The sequence below is a fragment of the Protopterus annectens genome, chromosome 2.part1 (assembly GCF_019279795.1).
Source record: "Protopterus annectens isolate FY-2018-M chromosome 2.part1, PAN1.0, whole genome shotgun sequence".
NCBI lineage: Eukaryota > Metazoa > Chordata > Ceratodontiformes > Protopteridae > Protopterus > Protopterus annectens.
The window spans coordinates 1,725,319,455-1,725,336,728 of NC_056729.1; the positions used below are offsets into that span (position 1 = coordinate 1,725,319,455).

Genomic DNA, 17,274 nt, shown 5'->3' on the forward strand with positions numbered 1-17,274 from the left:
TACCATGCTGTCTCAATTATGTTATTTCCACTTATCCTCCTATACACTAGAAATAGCTGCCCTTCCCTCTTACATAATGTTATAACATTTCATTATGTACAAATAAATGTAAACCAGCACCAAAACACAATTGTTTGCATAAAAAATCCAGGTTATTATGCAAGCAGACAGGTTTCCTGGTATCAATGAAAGGGCCTCGATTAAGCCGGCTTTGAAAGCCAGAGGCCTCTTTAAATGAATGAGAATGTTTTATTGATTAATTGAAACTGTGCTTTTATAGGTTAATTATTTTATCATAGTAAATTAATGTATTATATAATGTGCCTGATTTTACTGCTTTGTTGTCTGAAGAAGCACATTTAATGTGTGAAAGTGTTTACCTGTCTTGCTACAATAAACCTGGATTTTTATGAAACAGTCATGTTTTGGTACTGGTTTACATTTGTTATTTGTATTTTCTGGTTAACTAGCACCATTTATTCCAGTGGGTCCATTTGTTTGCTACTATTTATTTCATTATATCTCTTGAACTCTTTACAAAATTATCATCAACATCGCCATAATAAGCAACCCACTTTTTCCCATTTTCTGCATGGAGTCAGCATGTCATGTCCACTGTCACCATCTCTGGCTATTTGGTGACATTCTTCTGCCTTCTTCAACACTCGTGCCTGACTGTCAAAGGTCTTCTCTTATGCAATCTGTCCACCTCTTTGCTGGACGTCCTCATTTCCTTTTACCTTATTCCTGTCTGTCCCAAATCTTCTTCACCAGATTGTCTTCTGCTTTTCTCTACATGTGCCCAAACCATTGTAATCTCTTCTGTTTGTTTTTTTTTGCAATTGCAGCTACTTTGGCTTCTGCTCTGATGTCATCATTTCTTCATCTGTCCCAAAGAGTTCACCCTACCACCCATCTCAGGCACTTCGTTTCCATCACCTCTAGCTTCCTCAATTGCTGTGCCTTTTCTGCCCAGGTTTCTGTACAATACAGCAGCAATGGTTGCACCACTGTTTTGTACACCTTACTGTTCAGCTTCTTTGACAATCTTCTGTCATGCACTACACCGGACCTACAGTAGTACTGGTCTCACCACTGTTTTGTACACCTTACTTTTCAGCTTCTTTGACCTTCTTCTGTCATGCACTACACCAGACCTACAGTAGTACTGGTCTCTTCTTTGGCCTTCTTCTGTCATGTACTGGTCTCTTCTTTGGCCTTCTTCCGTCATGCACTACACGGACCTGCAGTAGTACTTCTTTTTCTTTAGCCTTCTTCATGCACACTACACTGGACCTACTCTGTCATGCACTACACCAGACCTACAGTAGTACTGGTCTCTTCTTTGGTCTTCTTCTGTCATGCACTACACCGGACATTCTGTACCACTTGGCTGCAGCCCCTTTGATTCTCACTTTGACCTCCTCATTCAGACTTCTCATTTCCCAACCACCCTCACTGACCCATTATATGTCATACAGATCTCCCCTTCTAGACAGACCAAGGGTCATCAAATTCTATGACGTCACTTAGCATCTTGTGTTTCTAGCTCAAGCATGAGTCCTCAGTCTGTCTCTGCCCCATCTTTTGCAACCCTTTCAGCACTAGTAACTGTGAGCCAGTGTATAAACCATTCCACACTTACTGAAAACTGTTAGCTATTGCCACAAAAGAGTCCATAGGAGAGAGGTGCAGTTATGTCATACTACAGGAGGGACGCATGTCGCACAAACTGATTTGCATACCTACAGCAACACTGCAGCTACCCATTCTCTGACATACGTACAGCATTGTTTGCAGTGTACTTAAAAACCACTACTAAAACCACAAAAACCTCAAAGGAGCAGTACCACATTCAACCTCAGCAACCACACTAATTCCCATTCTGTAAGATTCATCAGATGGCTATGGGTAACGGTTTACTATCACATATTCGATTGTCATTTAGACGATCGAATATGTGTGAAAATAATTTTCTTGAACTGAGAGTTCGATCACCACAATATCAAAGCTGAGATGAGCAAACAGCCGCTATTGTCAGCTTCAGCATTGCAGTGCCGATTGCACTATAGTGGGGATCGGGAAATATACCCTTACCCTCACTGTAGTGCAATCTCGGAGTTTGTGAGCGGTGGCTTGCCCCCCCCCCCCTGCAAACATTATTGTTAATTTTAGGTAGATGTGAGCATTTCAGCAAAGTTGATGTTTGACATTGCTGAAATGCTCCGTTCGATATTTCAGTTGCTCGGTGTTTTTATTTCCAACAATATTTGTTGGAAATCATTGCGTTCGTCTAAATGACGTTCGCAAATATGGTAGTAAACCATGGATAACTCTTAGAGTGTAAGAGCAGTCTGTTTTTGACACACCGATTTACCACTCACAAGGCTGAGCAAACACAAGGTAACACTCAGTTGCCTGTCAGATGCTAGGATCCACCATATCTCCAAAGCACTCAAGTCCTTTCACCATAAGTATGAGTGTAACATGGTCATTGTTCTTGTAGGAATGAATGACTTATGATGCACCCTTGAAAGCAAATCTTGCAGAGCTAATTACAAACTAAAACTGCTACATCAGCAAATGATAGCCACAAGTCATTCTTTAAGTGAGCTCTACTGCACCATTGACTGTTAGAAAATCAGTTTGAACTGATAGGTTTGATGTTGCAGAGGTTCGGTCTTGCTGCATATAGTTGGAGCACTGGGCTTTGCTTTAGTGAGCAAAACATTGTCACCTGTAGTCCTTCTGTCAAGCTGGGCAGTGAGTGAAGATGCCACAACGTTTTGGGCAGTGCATTGGTTTAGGAGGTTTTTTTTCTTTTAAGGCAGTGAGCCAGTGTATATTTATCTGTAGTCCCTTGACTGATTCTGAACTGACGTGAGGCTGTCACCAACATTTTAGTACTTTGAATAGTAGTTTCCATCTGTTCAAAGTATTCCTTAGCTGGCAGTTTTTATGAATTTCTTTGTTTGATAACTGATACCATTGAAGACTGCGGCAGTGTGGGCTTTCTCGGATTATCAGATGCACGAATGCTAATATATTCTTCTTATTTTTAACAGCTGACTTAATGGTCTTTGTAGTGACTTGTTGCCACTTAACAAGAAAGACGTTTCTTGTCCACTTGGGACAGCTTGTTTATGATGGCTGTTAATGTTACTAGTCCTTTAATTGCTGTTAAATATTTTGCTATTTGGAAACTGTTTTATTGTTAAAAATGTTTTCCGTTTCGTAACATGCTTCATCACCTGATTGTATGTTATCTGTAAAGATTATATATGCATATATACCTGTAAATATATATATATATATATATATATATATATTCTTACACACACACACACACACACATATATATATATATATATATATCTGGATCTACTTCATAAACTCGAATTACCACAACGTCGAGTCTGAAAATATCGAGACCATAACACTAATTCCCAAAACACTGAAAATTGAAACCGAGTGTTGTAATGTCAAATATGTTAAAATCCTGATAATGCAGAGTGTAAATCTTGTAGTATCACTGTAAGAAGTTATGCATTGTACTAAACAAACATGGCTTAGTTAATGTTCAATGCTAAAAGATGATTTTTGAGCTTTTGTGGTAAAAGTTTTTAAGACACAGGTAAAGAAGTTTTTATTCTTCAGATTATATTTATAAGCTTGAAAGAAATGGTGGTCGTGGTAGTTAAAATAGCACGACACGTGACAAGGAGGGAAAGTGTTTATGTTGGATATGTGTAGGTGTTTTGTTCACAGAACATTTACCACTTACAGCACTCTCTGGAGTCATACTGAAACAGTGCTACAGTTTTACCATTTAAATACACTTCAGAGCCATACTGAAACATTACTACAGTTTTACCATTTACAGCGCTCTCTGGAGTCATACTGAAACAATACTACAGTTTCACCATTTACATTACACACGGAGTCATACTGAAACAGTGCTACAGTTTTACCATTTAAATACACTCCGGAGCCATACTGAAACATTACTACAGTTTTACCATTTACAGCGCTCTCTGGAGTCATACTGAAACAATACTACAGTTTCACCATTTACATTACACATGGAGTCATACTGAAACAGTGCTACAGTTTCACCATTTACAATATACAGTCATACTGAAACAATACTACAGTTTTACCATTTACAGCACACTCTGGAGTCATACTAAAACAATACTACAGTTTCACCATTTACAGTACACTCCGGAGCCATACTGAAACATTACTACAGTTTCACCATTTACAGTATACACCGGAGTCATACTGAAACAATACTACAGTGTCACCATTTACAGTGCAGTCTAGTGCCATACTGAAACAATACTACAGTTTCACCATGTACAGTACACTCCAGAGCCATACTGAAACAATACTACAGTTTCACCATTTACAGTACGCACCGGAGTCATACTGAAATAACACTACAGTTTCACCATTTACAGTACACTCCGGAGTCCTACTGAAACAATACTACAGTTTCACCATTCACTGTACACATGGAGTCATACTGAAACAATACTACAGTTTTTCCATTTACAGTACACACCAGAGTCATACTGAAATAATGCTACAGTTTCACCATTTACAGTACACTCTGGAGCCATACTGAAACAATACTACAATTTTACCATTTACAGTACATTCCAGAGTCATACTGAAGCAATACTACAGTTTTGCCATTTACAGTACACACCGGAGTCATACTAAAACAATACTACAGTTTCACCATTTACGGTACACATGAAGTCATTCTGAAACAATACTACAGTTTTACCATTTACAGTACACTCCGGAGCCATACTGAAACAATACTACAATTTTACCATTTACAGTACACTCTGGAGTCATACTGAAACAGTACTACAGTTTTACCATTTACAGTACACACCAGAGTCATACTGAAACAATACTACAGTTTCACCATTTACAGTTCACTCCGGAGTCATACTGAAACAGTACAACAGTTTCACCATTTACAGTACACTCCGGAGCCATACTGAAACAATACCACAATTTTACAATTTACAGTACACTCAGGAGCCATACTGAAACAATACCACAATATTACAATTTACAGTACACTCTGGAGTCATACTGAAACAATTCTACAGTTTTACCATTTACAGTGCACACCGGAGTCATACTGAAACAGTACTACAGTTTTACCATTTACAGTACACTCTGGAGCCACATTGAAACAATTCTACAGTTTCACCATTTACAGTACACTCCAGAGCCATACTGAAACAATACTACAGTTTCACCATTTACAGTACACTCCGGAGTCCTACTGAAACAATACTGCAGTTTCACCATTTACAGTACACACAGAGTTATACTGAAACAATACTACAGCTTTACCATTTACAGTGCACTCTGTAGCCATACTGAAACAATACTACAATTTTACCATTTACAGTACACTCCGGAGTCATACTGAAACAATAATACAGTTTTGCCATTTACAGTACACACTAGCGACATACTGAAAAAGAAGTTATGTCTTACCGTAACGTTCCATCTCTATTGTTGATCCTCATTCAGTCATTACATATGGGTATCGGTTCCGACCTCGGAACCGAGCCGGCCATTTTCCAAGCTCGCGTCAGATTCAAACTCTCGAGCTAAACTCTTACCCACAATTCCTCTCTCCCTGTTACCTCAGATTGAGTTTGCAAGTTAAAGAAGGTAGAGGCTACCTCTGGTCAAATAACCTAAGAGAACCGGATGGTGAGATCCACTAGAAACCACAGGAGGGGGAAGGAGGGAGGGTCGTAATGACTGAACGAGGATCAACAATACAGATGGAACGTTATGGTAAGACATAACTTTATCTGATATTGTTAATCCTCGTTCTATCATTACATATGGGACAGAGTCCCCAGCTACCTCTATTCCTGGGAGGCTCTCATGGAAGAACATTCCTGAGCACCATAGAACTGAAAGATGCTCTTCCACTGGAGGCCAAATCCAATTTGTAATGATTGATGAAGGTATGAGGCGTAGCCCAAGTTGCAGCTGCACAGATGTCATGTAAAGAAGCTCTGGCATGGAAGGCAGCAGAACTTGCCACCGACCTTGTTGAATGAGCTTTCGTGGTAGTAGGCAACGAGATGTTATGTGTGTAAATAAAGGTCACACCGTCCTTCAACCATCTAGCTAATGTGAACTTAGTGACAGCCGATCATAATCTAGATCCAGAAGAGGCCAAAAACAACTGGTCAGATTTACGAAAGGGTTTAGTCCTGTTTAGGTAAAACGGATTTGCCTGTGTATATCAAAGGTATGTAGGCAAGACTCTCCTCTGTTTGAATGGTTGGGAAAGAAAGCTGGCAATTCGATGGCTTGATTAATGGACATTTCAGAGATCACTTTAGGCAGAAATGAGAGATTAGTTCTCAGAGACACTCTATCTCGATGAAAAATCAAGTATGGACTTTTGATATATAAAGCTTGAAGTTCAGAAATACGTCTGGTAGAAGTAATAGCAACCAAAAACAAGGTTTTCCATGAGGTTGCGAGAAGAGGCTGGTTCAAAAGGTGCCATTGTCAGAGCTTGTAGAACTAATGATAAATCCCATGGTTGAATAGGTTCTCTAAAAGGTGGCTTCAGATGATTCACAGCTTTTATGAAGGTCTTACACAATTTTTGGGACATAAGAGAGGTATCTTGGACACCATCATGAAAATTAGAAATTGCAGCCAAATGAACTCTAATGGTAGAGGCCGATAGACCCGATTGAAACAGGTCGGCCAGATAGTCTAGTATTATCGACACTGGTGCTGAAAAGGGGTCTACTTGTTTATCTTTCAGCCAACAGGTAAATCTTTTCCCTTGCTCAGATAAGTAATTCTAGTGGAGGACTTATGAGAAGCAATGAGAATATCACGTACTGGTAAAGAAAGATCATTCTGCCTGGCAATCAAGGGAATTGGAGTAGCCAAGCCGTGAGCTTCAGGCTGTTCAAGTTGGGATGAATCAGGTTCTGTGGGTGTGAGATCAGCTCCAGGACTGGATGGGGGATCCATGGTCAATCTAGTAGGTGAGGCCAAAGAAATGGGAACCAAATCTGTCGTGGTCAATATGGTGCTATGAGGATTACCTTGCTCTTCAATTGCTGGGCTTTCTTCAGAAACTGGGGAATGAGAGGAAAGGGCGGAAATGCGTAGAGAAGACCCAAGGGCCAATCGTGAACTAGAGCATCCCTGGATGACTGTCCTGGAGGGGGAATCAGGGGGAATCAGGGCGAAGTAGTTGCTGCATTTGTAGTTGGTCGGGGATGCAAAGAGGTCACAGCAAGGACGGCCCCAGCAGTGGAAGATCTCCGCCGCTATCAAGGGATTCAGGAACCACTCGTTAGGTTGAAGAATACACCTGCTGAGTCTGTCTGCTATCACGTTGGAACTCCTGGGAATGTGCGTTGCTAGAAGAAAACAGTTGGTAGCCATCACCCATTACCATATCCTCATGGCCTCTCAACATAGGGGGTAAGATTTGGTTCCACCTTGCTTGCTGATGTACCAGACCACCGCCATGTTGTCTGATTGAATCACAGTTGTCCCAGATGGCAGCAGGGGATGGAATGCTTGCAATGCCAGAAGCACCGCCCTCAGCTCTAGAACATTTATATGCAGATGGGCCTCCAGTTGGGACCACGTGCCTTGGACTGTCTGTCCCTGACATAGCCCACCCACCCCATCAGGGAGGCATCCATGGTCATTGTGGCCTTGGGTTGCTGGGGGGAAAAAGGGCGAGACCATTGTGAGAGATTGTGTGTCATCCACCAATTTAAATCCTGTTTGCTCCTGTGGTTTACTCTAATCATGGCTGAAAGAGGATGCTGAAAAGGATACCATTGGGTGAGCAGCAGCCATTGTAGAAGCCTCATGTGAAACCTGGCCAGGGGAACAATGGTGATGGAGGCTGCCATGGAACCCAACAGCTGTAGAACTGAGTGAGCCATGGATTTTTCCTTTGAAAGGATTGGAATTAGTTGTTGCTTTATCCTTAAAATTCTGTGCTCTGGGATAGCAGCTCTGCAGTTTTTTTTGTCCAAGATAACTCCTATGAATTCTGTCAGCTGAGAAGGGGTGAGATTGGATTTCTGCCAGTTTATGGTTATGCCTAGCCTTTGAGCAGCGATGATAGAGTATGCCAGGGCTTTTTCCAGTAGATGTCCGGTGGGGGCGGAAATGAGCCAGTTGTCTAGGTATGGAAACACCTGGAATCCTTGAAGTCGCAAGTGAGCTGTGACAACTGCCATGCACTTTGTGAACACTCTGGGAGCTGTAGAGAGTCCGAAGGGCAGTACTCTGAATTGGTAGTGACTGGCTCCCGCATGGAAGCGCAGAAATCTTCTTGATGGCCTGTCCACCTTTATGTGGTAGTATGCATCTTGAAGATCTATAGAGCACATCCAATCGTCTTTTTCCAAAAGCGGGAGGATAGACTGTATAGTGACCATCCGGAATTTTTGAACTCTTAAAAACTTGTCAATACACTGAGATCCAAAATTGGTCTCCAGTCCCCGGTTTTCTTTGGCACCAAAAATAGTCTTGAGTAGAATCCGGATCCTATCTGGTCTGGAGGGACTATTTGGATGACTCTCTTTCTTAGCAGCTTTTCTAGCTCTAGTGCTGTTTCTCCCCTTTGACTGGGTGGAACGTCGGGAAGGTTTTTTAAAGGGATGGGACAAAGATCAAAGGGGATATGATAACCTCTGGTTATACTCCTTTGTACCCAAGAATCGGTGGTGATGGTTAGCCAAGCAGAAGGGTACAAGGAGAAACGTCCCCCAACCACCTCCAGAGGAAAGGAGTTGGGCCGCTTTTCAGGAGCGCTGGTAGGATTGACCAGGGAAAGAATCCCTGAGACCCTGGTTACGCAGTCCCCCTCTGCCCTGAAAGGAGCGTCTTCCTTGTGAGTTTCCCCCTCTGCCTCTGGGGCAGAACTCAGCCTGTGTGTCTCGGAAAGGACCCTGAGATTTCTTGAATCATATCTTCCCACTCTTTTGGTTTCAGGAGAAAGCACGTTGAGGGGAAGAATAACGGAGACCTATGGCAGAAAGGGTCTTACCATCTTGTTCACATCTGACCAGTGTGCTTTTAACTTTGGGCCCAAACAACGAGAAAGGCTCAATGGGGGCATTAAGAAAGGAAGACTTAAAAGGTTCCGCGAAGTTGCACAAGTGCATCCAGGCATGTCGTCTCAAGACCGCAGCTGAACCCGCCGCTCTAGCTGCTCCTTCTGATGCGTGAGATATCAATCGCATAGAGGAGTTAGATATAGACACAATGGTGGCCATCTGAGAGGCCACTTTGTCACGGACCTCATCAGACACTGCACCAGCCAAGGTTTCAGAGAGCTCAGAAACCAGATCCCTTTGAAGCCTGGTAAAATGTGCCATATAATTCAGTGACCTGATAGCAAAGGTCGCTGAAATAAAGGTGCGTTTCCCTATTCTGTCCAGGGCCTGGGACTCTCTGTTAGGTGGATGGACAGTCTGGCTTTCTTCTTCTGCCAGATCCTTTTTTGTTGCGGCCACCACCACCAAAGCATCTACAGGAAGACCTTTGGACCAATGGGGATCCGAAGCAGGAGGGGACAAGATCTTATCTGGCCTCCGGGGAATAGCTTAAACAGTATCAGGGGCCTTCCAAGCATGCTGCACGATGAACTTGACAAGTTCATCGGCAGGTGGAGTAACCCAAGAGGTAGGGGGCCGGGCGTGAAAAGCCTGCAAGAACACAGATTCCTCAGGGGTCAGATTAGAGGGCTGCCAGCCACCTGTCTGTTTCAGGATTTCGAGGATATCGCCAAAGGATACCTCAGAGGGTGACTGAGGGGAGCCTTCCCCTCATCAAAATCTGTGTCTTCAGTGAGGGACTCCTCTTTGGAGTCCATGTGCTTCCTCTTACACAAAATTTTCCGGTGGACCACCTCCAGCAGGAGAAGTTGGGGAAGACAATAGAAAAGGGGATTCCTGAGGGAATATGTCCTGAGGCCCTTGCACCCGGTGTCCGCTAGGTGCAACTTGTGAAACCAGTGTACCAGAGGAGGGCGGAGGTATAGACAGTCTGGTATCACCAGCAGCAGCGAAAGCCTTCTCCATCATTTGGAAGGCTGGTCCACCCAGAGAGGAGTGTATGTCCAGGACAGGGAGCACTCCTCCCCTAAGTGGCTCAGCCTGCCGACTCGGAGCCCCTGGATGGCTGTGGAGCAGCAAGCTATGTGTGTCACAGCTGACATCCTGGGTCATAGCAAAACTTTCTTGCCACAAAGGCAACTGCAGTTCCTTAGTGAGATAAATAAAGGGAACCGCAGAAGGGGAAGACTACTATATCCATGGACTTCAAAGGCAATTAATGAGGAGAATAAAAAGGTGTCTTTGGAGATGGGTTATCACCTCCCAAGGAAGGATAGTTCCTGCAGGGTGAAACACCTCTGGCCAAGAATGCCTGGTCCACAAGACGCAACACTTCATGTTCAGGCAGACTTCTAATGGACCTCACAGAGACTGAAGGAGAAACAGGCCTGTCCACAAAAGAGGCAGACTTGGTGCCCATCTCATCTGACCGCACCGAGGATAATGGTGCCTGGAAAGACTGAACGACTGTAGTCTGCACCGAAGAAGTCATCGGTGCCGAAGTCATTGTCTGCACCAACACAGGGATCGGTGCCAAAGTGGTTGTTGGTGCCGAAGGTGGAACCGACAAAACTGGAGCCAACAATATAGGCCTCGGATCTGAGGAATATCTCAGAGCCGATGCAGTCAAGGTCTGCGCCGACTGAACGGTCAGTGCCGATACAGTGGTAATGGTCTGAACCGAGGAGCCCCTCAGTGCAGATATGTAGAAGGCTGCAGGAGAGGACGGAGCCGAAATCACTAATGGAGCCGAAGGCCTCGGTGCCGAAGGTCTGGGCACCGAAAGCACTGGGGCTGAATGAGAGAGCTCCAGAGCTGAAATTTTAGCCTTTTTAGGTTTTGGTTGGTGAGAGTCCCTAGCCGGGGATGAAGGCAAGGATTTAGCCATAGTAGAAACATCTGTTTTCTTATGGGCTTTAGGAGGAGTTGAGACCTCTGACCCAGAAATAGCCTCTGAAAAGGGAGATGTTAGAAGTCCCTTCAGTATCAGCTTGTTTTTCCTTTCTAACAAAGTTCTTTTAGAAAAGTTCTTACAAATAGTACAACGTAGTTCAACAGATAAATGGAAAGCTCCCAAACAATAAACACATAAAGAGTGTGCATCAGAAGAAGGCAGTTTGTGTCCACAATCAGAACACCGCTTAAACCCCGGACTACCTTTTTTGTCTGCCATATTAATTAATAGAGAAGTACCAACAATGGTAGAAGAGAGTACCCGAAGGTATGAAAAAGAAAGGAAAAGGGATTACCAATGATGGTAAGGAGAAATTACCTTGCGGTAAAAAGGGTAAGTAAAGGACAGAAAGAAACTGAGGAAAATATGAACACTAGATGCAATAGGGCAAGAGACAATAAAATATCAACTTTTCTGACAGAAAAGTAATTTGTAAAGCAATTAAATAACAATTGACTGTACTTAGCTCAAGAGAAGTAGCTTGATATGACCAGATGGTAACACGGCAAACGAAATCTGAGGTAACAGGCAGAGGAGAGTTGTAGGTAAGTGTTTAGCTCGAGAGTTTGAAGCTGACGCGAGCTTGGAAAATGGCCGTCTCGGTTCCGAGGTCGGAACCGATACCCACATAAGGAATGAAAGAGGATTAACAATATCAGATACAATACTACAGTTTCACCATTTACAGTACACTCCAGAGTCATACTGAAACAGTACTACAGTTTCACCATTTACAGTACACTCCGGAGCCATACTGAAACAATATCACAATTTTACAATTTACAGTACACTCCGGAGTCATACTGAAACAATACTACAGTTTTACCATTTACAGTACATACCAGAGTCATACTGAAGCAATACTACAGTTTCACCATTTACATTACACTCTGGAGCCATACTGAAACAATACAATACGACAGTTTTACCATTTACAGTACATACCAGAGTCATACTGAAGCAATACTACAGTTTTACCATTTACTATACACTCTGGAGCTATACTGAAACAATACTACAGTTTCACCATTTACAGTATACTCCGGAGACCTACTGAAGCAATTCTACAGTTTCACCATTTACAGTACACTCCGGAGTCCTACTGAAACAATACTACAGTTTCACCATTTACAGTACACTCCAGAGTCCTACTGAAACAATACTACAGTTTTACCATTTACAGCACATGCCGGAGTCATACTGAAACAATACTACAGTTTTACGATTTACAGTACACTCCGGAGTCCTACTGAAACAATACTACAGTTTCACCATTTACAGTACACACGGAGTCATACTGAAACAGTGCTACAGTTTTACCATTTACAGTACACACTGGAGTCATACTGAAATAGTACTACAGTTTTACCATTTACAGTACACTCTGGAGCCATACTGAAACAATTCTACAGTTTCACCATTTACAGTACACTCCGGAAACCTACTGAAGCAATACTACAGTTTCACCATTTACAGTACACATGGAGTCATACTGAAGCAATTCTACAGTTTCACCATTTACAGTACACTTCGGAGACCTACTGAAACAATTCTACAGTTTCACCATTTACAGTACACTCCGGAAACCTACTGAAGCAATACTACAGTTTCACCATTTACAGTACACATGGAGTCATACTGAAGCAATTCTACAGTTTCACCATTTACAGTACACTTCGGAGACCTACTGAAACAATTATACAGTTTCACCATTTACAGTACACTTCGGAGACCTACTGAAACAATTATACAGTTTCACCATTTACAGTACATTCCGGAGTCCTACTGAAACAATACTACAGTTTCAACATTTAGATTACACTCCGGAGTCATATATATAATACATATAAAGAGTTATTATGGCAGCTAAGACTAGATGCAGGAAGGCAACCAGGGCTCAATGACGCTTGCAGCATTAGCAGCGTCCTGAGGTTAAGGAAGGCTAAATTATGAATTTTCGGTTTTCCATTGTTTTCAGGGTTTACATATAGAAATAAAATTTTGCTGAATAAACAGCACATTTTAATATTTTTAATATACTAGCATGTGTATAGTATTGATTTTTTGAATATTGTTTTAACATTGCATAGTTTTAATATTGCATATTTTTAACACTGTATATTTTTATGGCAATCTGTGCATACACCAACAATTGATTATTAAGTTTATGCATACACTTTGTTGGACATTGCAGTGAGTTGTGCTTAGTAATGATTTGCCTGCAAGCAGGTTTTGTACCAGCAAGTAATTTGAAGGGTTAATTAGACCTTCTCTTTTACTAATTGAATTATTGGTCAAGTTTTGACTATGTATATAAAGAACAACCAGCTTGATTTTATTGTATCTTGAAAAAGCTCAGCACCAGGCTGAGCGAAAGCGCTTGAGGAAATTGTTGTTTGTTATTAAAGCAAGAAAGTTTTATGTAAGTTGCAGCCTTTCATTTTCTGCCTTGCGGAAGAAGGAATATCAGCATTTCATCAACTTTTTATTTTGGGCTTCCAGAGCCACCTTCCAGGTTGTGGATCTGCTTTGCTTTATTGGTGCTTTTCACTTGTTCTTGACACTCTGGAGTCATACTGAAACAATACTACAGTTTTATCATTTACAGTACACTCTGGAGCCATACTGAAACAATTCTACAGTTTCACCATTTACAGTACACTCCAGAGCCAAACTGAAACAATTCTACAATTTCACCATTTACAGTACACTCCGGAGCCATACTGAAACAATACTACAGTTTCACCATTTACAGTACACTCCTGAGTCCTACTGAAACAATACTACAGTTTCACCATTTACAGTGCACACGGAGTCATACAGAAACAATACTACAGTTTTACCATTTACAGTACACTCTGGAGCCATACTGAAACAATACTAAAATTTTACCATTTACAGTACACACCCGAGTCATACTGAAACAGTACGACAGTTTCATCATTTACAGTACACTCCGGAACCATACTGAAACAATACCACAATTTTGCAATTTACAGTACACTCCAGAGTCATACTGAAACAATTCTACAGTTGCACTCCGGAGTCCTACTGAAACAATATTACAGTTTCACCATTTACAGTACACTCCGGAGCCATACTGAAACAATACTACAGTTTTACCATTTACAGCACACACCGGAGTCATACTGAAACAATACTACTGTTTTACCATTTACAGTACACTCCAGAGCCATACTGAAACAATACTACAGTTTTACCATTTACAACACACACCGGAGTCATTCTGAAACAATATTACAGTTTTACGATTTACAGTATACTCCGGAGTCCTACTGAAACAGTACTACAGTTTCACCATTTACAGTACACACCGGAGTCATACTGAAACAATACTACAGTTTTACCATTTATAGTACACTCTGGAGTCATATTGAAACAATGCTACAGTTTTGCCATTTACAGTACAGTCCGGAGTTATACTGAAACAATACTACAGTTTCACCATTTACAGTACACTCTGAAGCCATACTGAAACAATACTACAGTTTTACCATTTACAGTACACTCTGGAGCCATATTGAAACAATACTACAGTTTTACCATTTACATCAGTAAAGTGTCATAAGGATATGAAGCAATGTAAATTGGATGATATTTGTGCAACTTTATTGAAATGATTCAATATGGAAAAATTTGTTCTTTACATAAAGATAGTGGTTTATGGGTTTACTGTATTTATGGTTATAACAGAAACCTGTCTGTGAGATACTGAGTATGTTTGCTGTTCACCGCGAACTGTAGTACGGAGTCATGACTCCTATCCAATAATGAAATCATATGCCTGTGGTACTGTCATGGGTTTGTATGTGTTAGGATCAAAGACCTAGCTCTTCCTGCCAGCTCTTGACTAAGATAATTTTTTTCCCCCCCAGTACGTAGGGTCCTTCGCTGTTGAAGATGTCGAGTTTGATAAGAAGATCCAGAAGGTACATCAATACCTGGATGCACTGAAGGTAACTGAGTGGAGTAAAAAAAAGAATTATAATACATACACATACTTAAAAAATATGTATACATATACAATCTGTATATCTATAGCTGTCTATATAATATATATATATATATATATATATATATATATATATATATATATATATATGTGTGTGTGTGTATCTGAATCTACTGGTAAATCTTGAAGTTTCAAAACTTTGAACTTCAAACCAGCGAGACCGGAAGATCAAAGTTTTGAAAGTTAGAAAACGAAACAGAAAAAAAAAATAAAAACAAAAAAATGCCTTTTTTGCAGGGGGCATACTCCCTGCACCCTCTACACCCCCTGCTAAATAAATATATCAGCTCTGAGATTGCATTACAATGAGGAAAATTATACATATCCCGTTCCACGTTGTATGGCGATCTCCATTCAAAACGTTTGAAGTTTCAAAACTTCGATCTTATAGTCTCGGCCATTTGAAGTGATTTTTTTCTTGGAATCCATTTTGAAAACATAAAAAATTAAGTTGAATTTGCAGCTATGATCATAATTCTTAATACCAACTGGAGTTTATTAACTACCCACAGTACTACCAGTTTAATGAAATGTGTGGCAGCATGTGCTATTACATTTAATAGTTGTAAAGTGTTTTACAGTCCCACATCAATGGCAGACAGAAGCAACATGCAAATCTCATTAACTCCACAGCTTTAAAACTGTTATTTTAATTAACACCTTTATTGAATTATCATTTGTGACATAGACAAACTTACATTTGTATAAAAGTAATCAAACCATATTAACAAGTTCACATTTATAGACATTATGCATCACATATATTGTTATATAATAAATCATATGCCTGTGGTACTGTCGTTGGGTTGGGAGGGTGGCCTAATGGTTAAAGTGTTTGCCTTATAAACACAAGGTGCAAGGTTTGAGTCTCACAAGGGATAATTGGCTAGGCTTAAAATGGCTCGCAAGGGCAGTTAGCCTAGTACTAATCTATGAACCTATGAACCTATGAATATAAAATATAGTCAATCCAACATTACATAAATTGTTTAATTCCTATCTTCCCTTAAAATCTCACTCCTCCCAAAACTTTTCTTTTTGTAATTTGCTCCTACCCTTTTCTAAAGATCCCTGTTACAGTATTCACTGATTGGCTGGTTTAGACTTTAATTCCATTTTCTAGTAATTGCTTTTTTTGGCAGCCATCAGAATTAATCTTAACAAGGCCTTGCTATGTCTAGGCAGTTCAGATCCTGTATCTCAGCTAAAAAAATAATTTCCTTAGTCACACTCAGTTGCTTGCCCAGTATTTCTGACAAAGTACTCTGTGGGAAAATGTAAAAGTTTTCTAACTTATTACACTCCCGAAACATATGCTGCCATGTACCTCTTTCTTCCCCATCATGCCGCCAGCATTTGCCATTTACCTCATCTTCTACAGTTCTAAAACCGTTACGTCACTTTGTTCAGACACACTTGTGTTTGTATTTGTTTTTTTTTTTGTTTTGTTTTTTTTCTGTGGCAGAATGAAGTATTTTAAAGGTTTCTCATGCAGTTGTCTGGTGTGTGTCTTCTGTGGGTCAGTCATTTTAAGGCTCAATAATGTAGATTCATACATAAACACATTGTTTTAATTAACTTATTATAGTGAACTTAACTGTAACACGATTATTATTTTATTTCAGAGTGTAGTCAGCATGTTGTATGCATTGCATAGATTTTTGAAATCGTATTAGGATAATGCTGTGGACACTTTATGGTTAATGTGTATAGACAGCATGTTTTGGTCGAATACAGCAGGAGAACATATGTATAGCAAGCAGTGGTTATCATACACATGTAGGGATGGCAAAGGGTTGTAATTATCTCCCGATTTTTAAACCTTCTAACTTTAAAGAGGTCACACTGTTCATTGCGAAGATAATACAAAATACTGTGATAATACTTAAAATGAAGTGAACAAAGGATTGCTACTTTACTTATTAAAACAGGTGCGGCATAAGCTTGCACTCTTGATATTCTTATTGAGGTATTTGCTTAACTCATGATTTAGTTTGCAATATTCTATTATTAATCTATCACTGTGCTCCGAGTACTGCCTTTGACTCAAGTTATGCTTGAAAAGGGTGTCTTGAACCAGTGTGTTCACCTTCTTTAATAAACAAATCCCTGCATTTCAA

General features: G+C 40.7%; 1 long non-coding RNA gene across 1 annotated transcript in view; it reads left to right on the plus strand.

The window, feature by feature from the left end:
- Nucleotides 1-15,110, plus strand: part of LOC122794609 — a 597,416-nt gene extending 582,306 nt beyond the window's left edge. Inside the window, exon 3 of the long non-coding RNA XR_006363660.1 lies at nucleotides 15,018-15,110. This is a non-coding gene — a long non-coding RNA (uncharacterized LOC122794609). The remainder of the gene's footprint in view (nucleotides 1-15,017) is intronic.
- The last annotated feature ends 2,164 nt before the right edge of the window (nucleotides 15,111-17,274 follow it).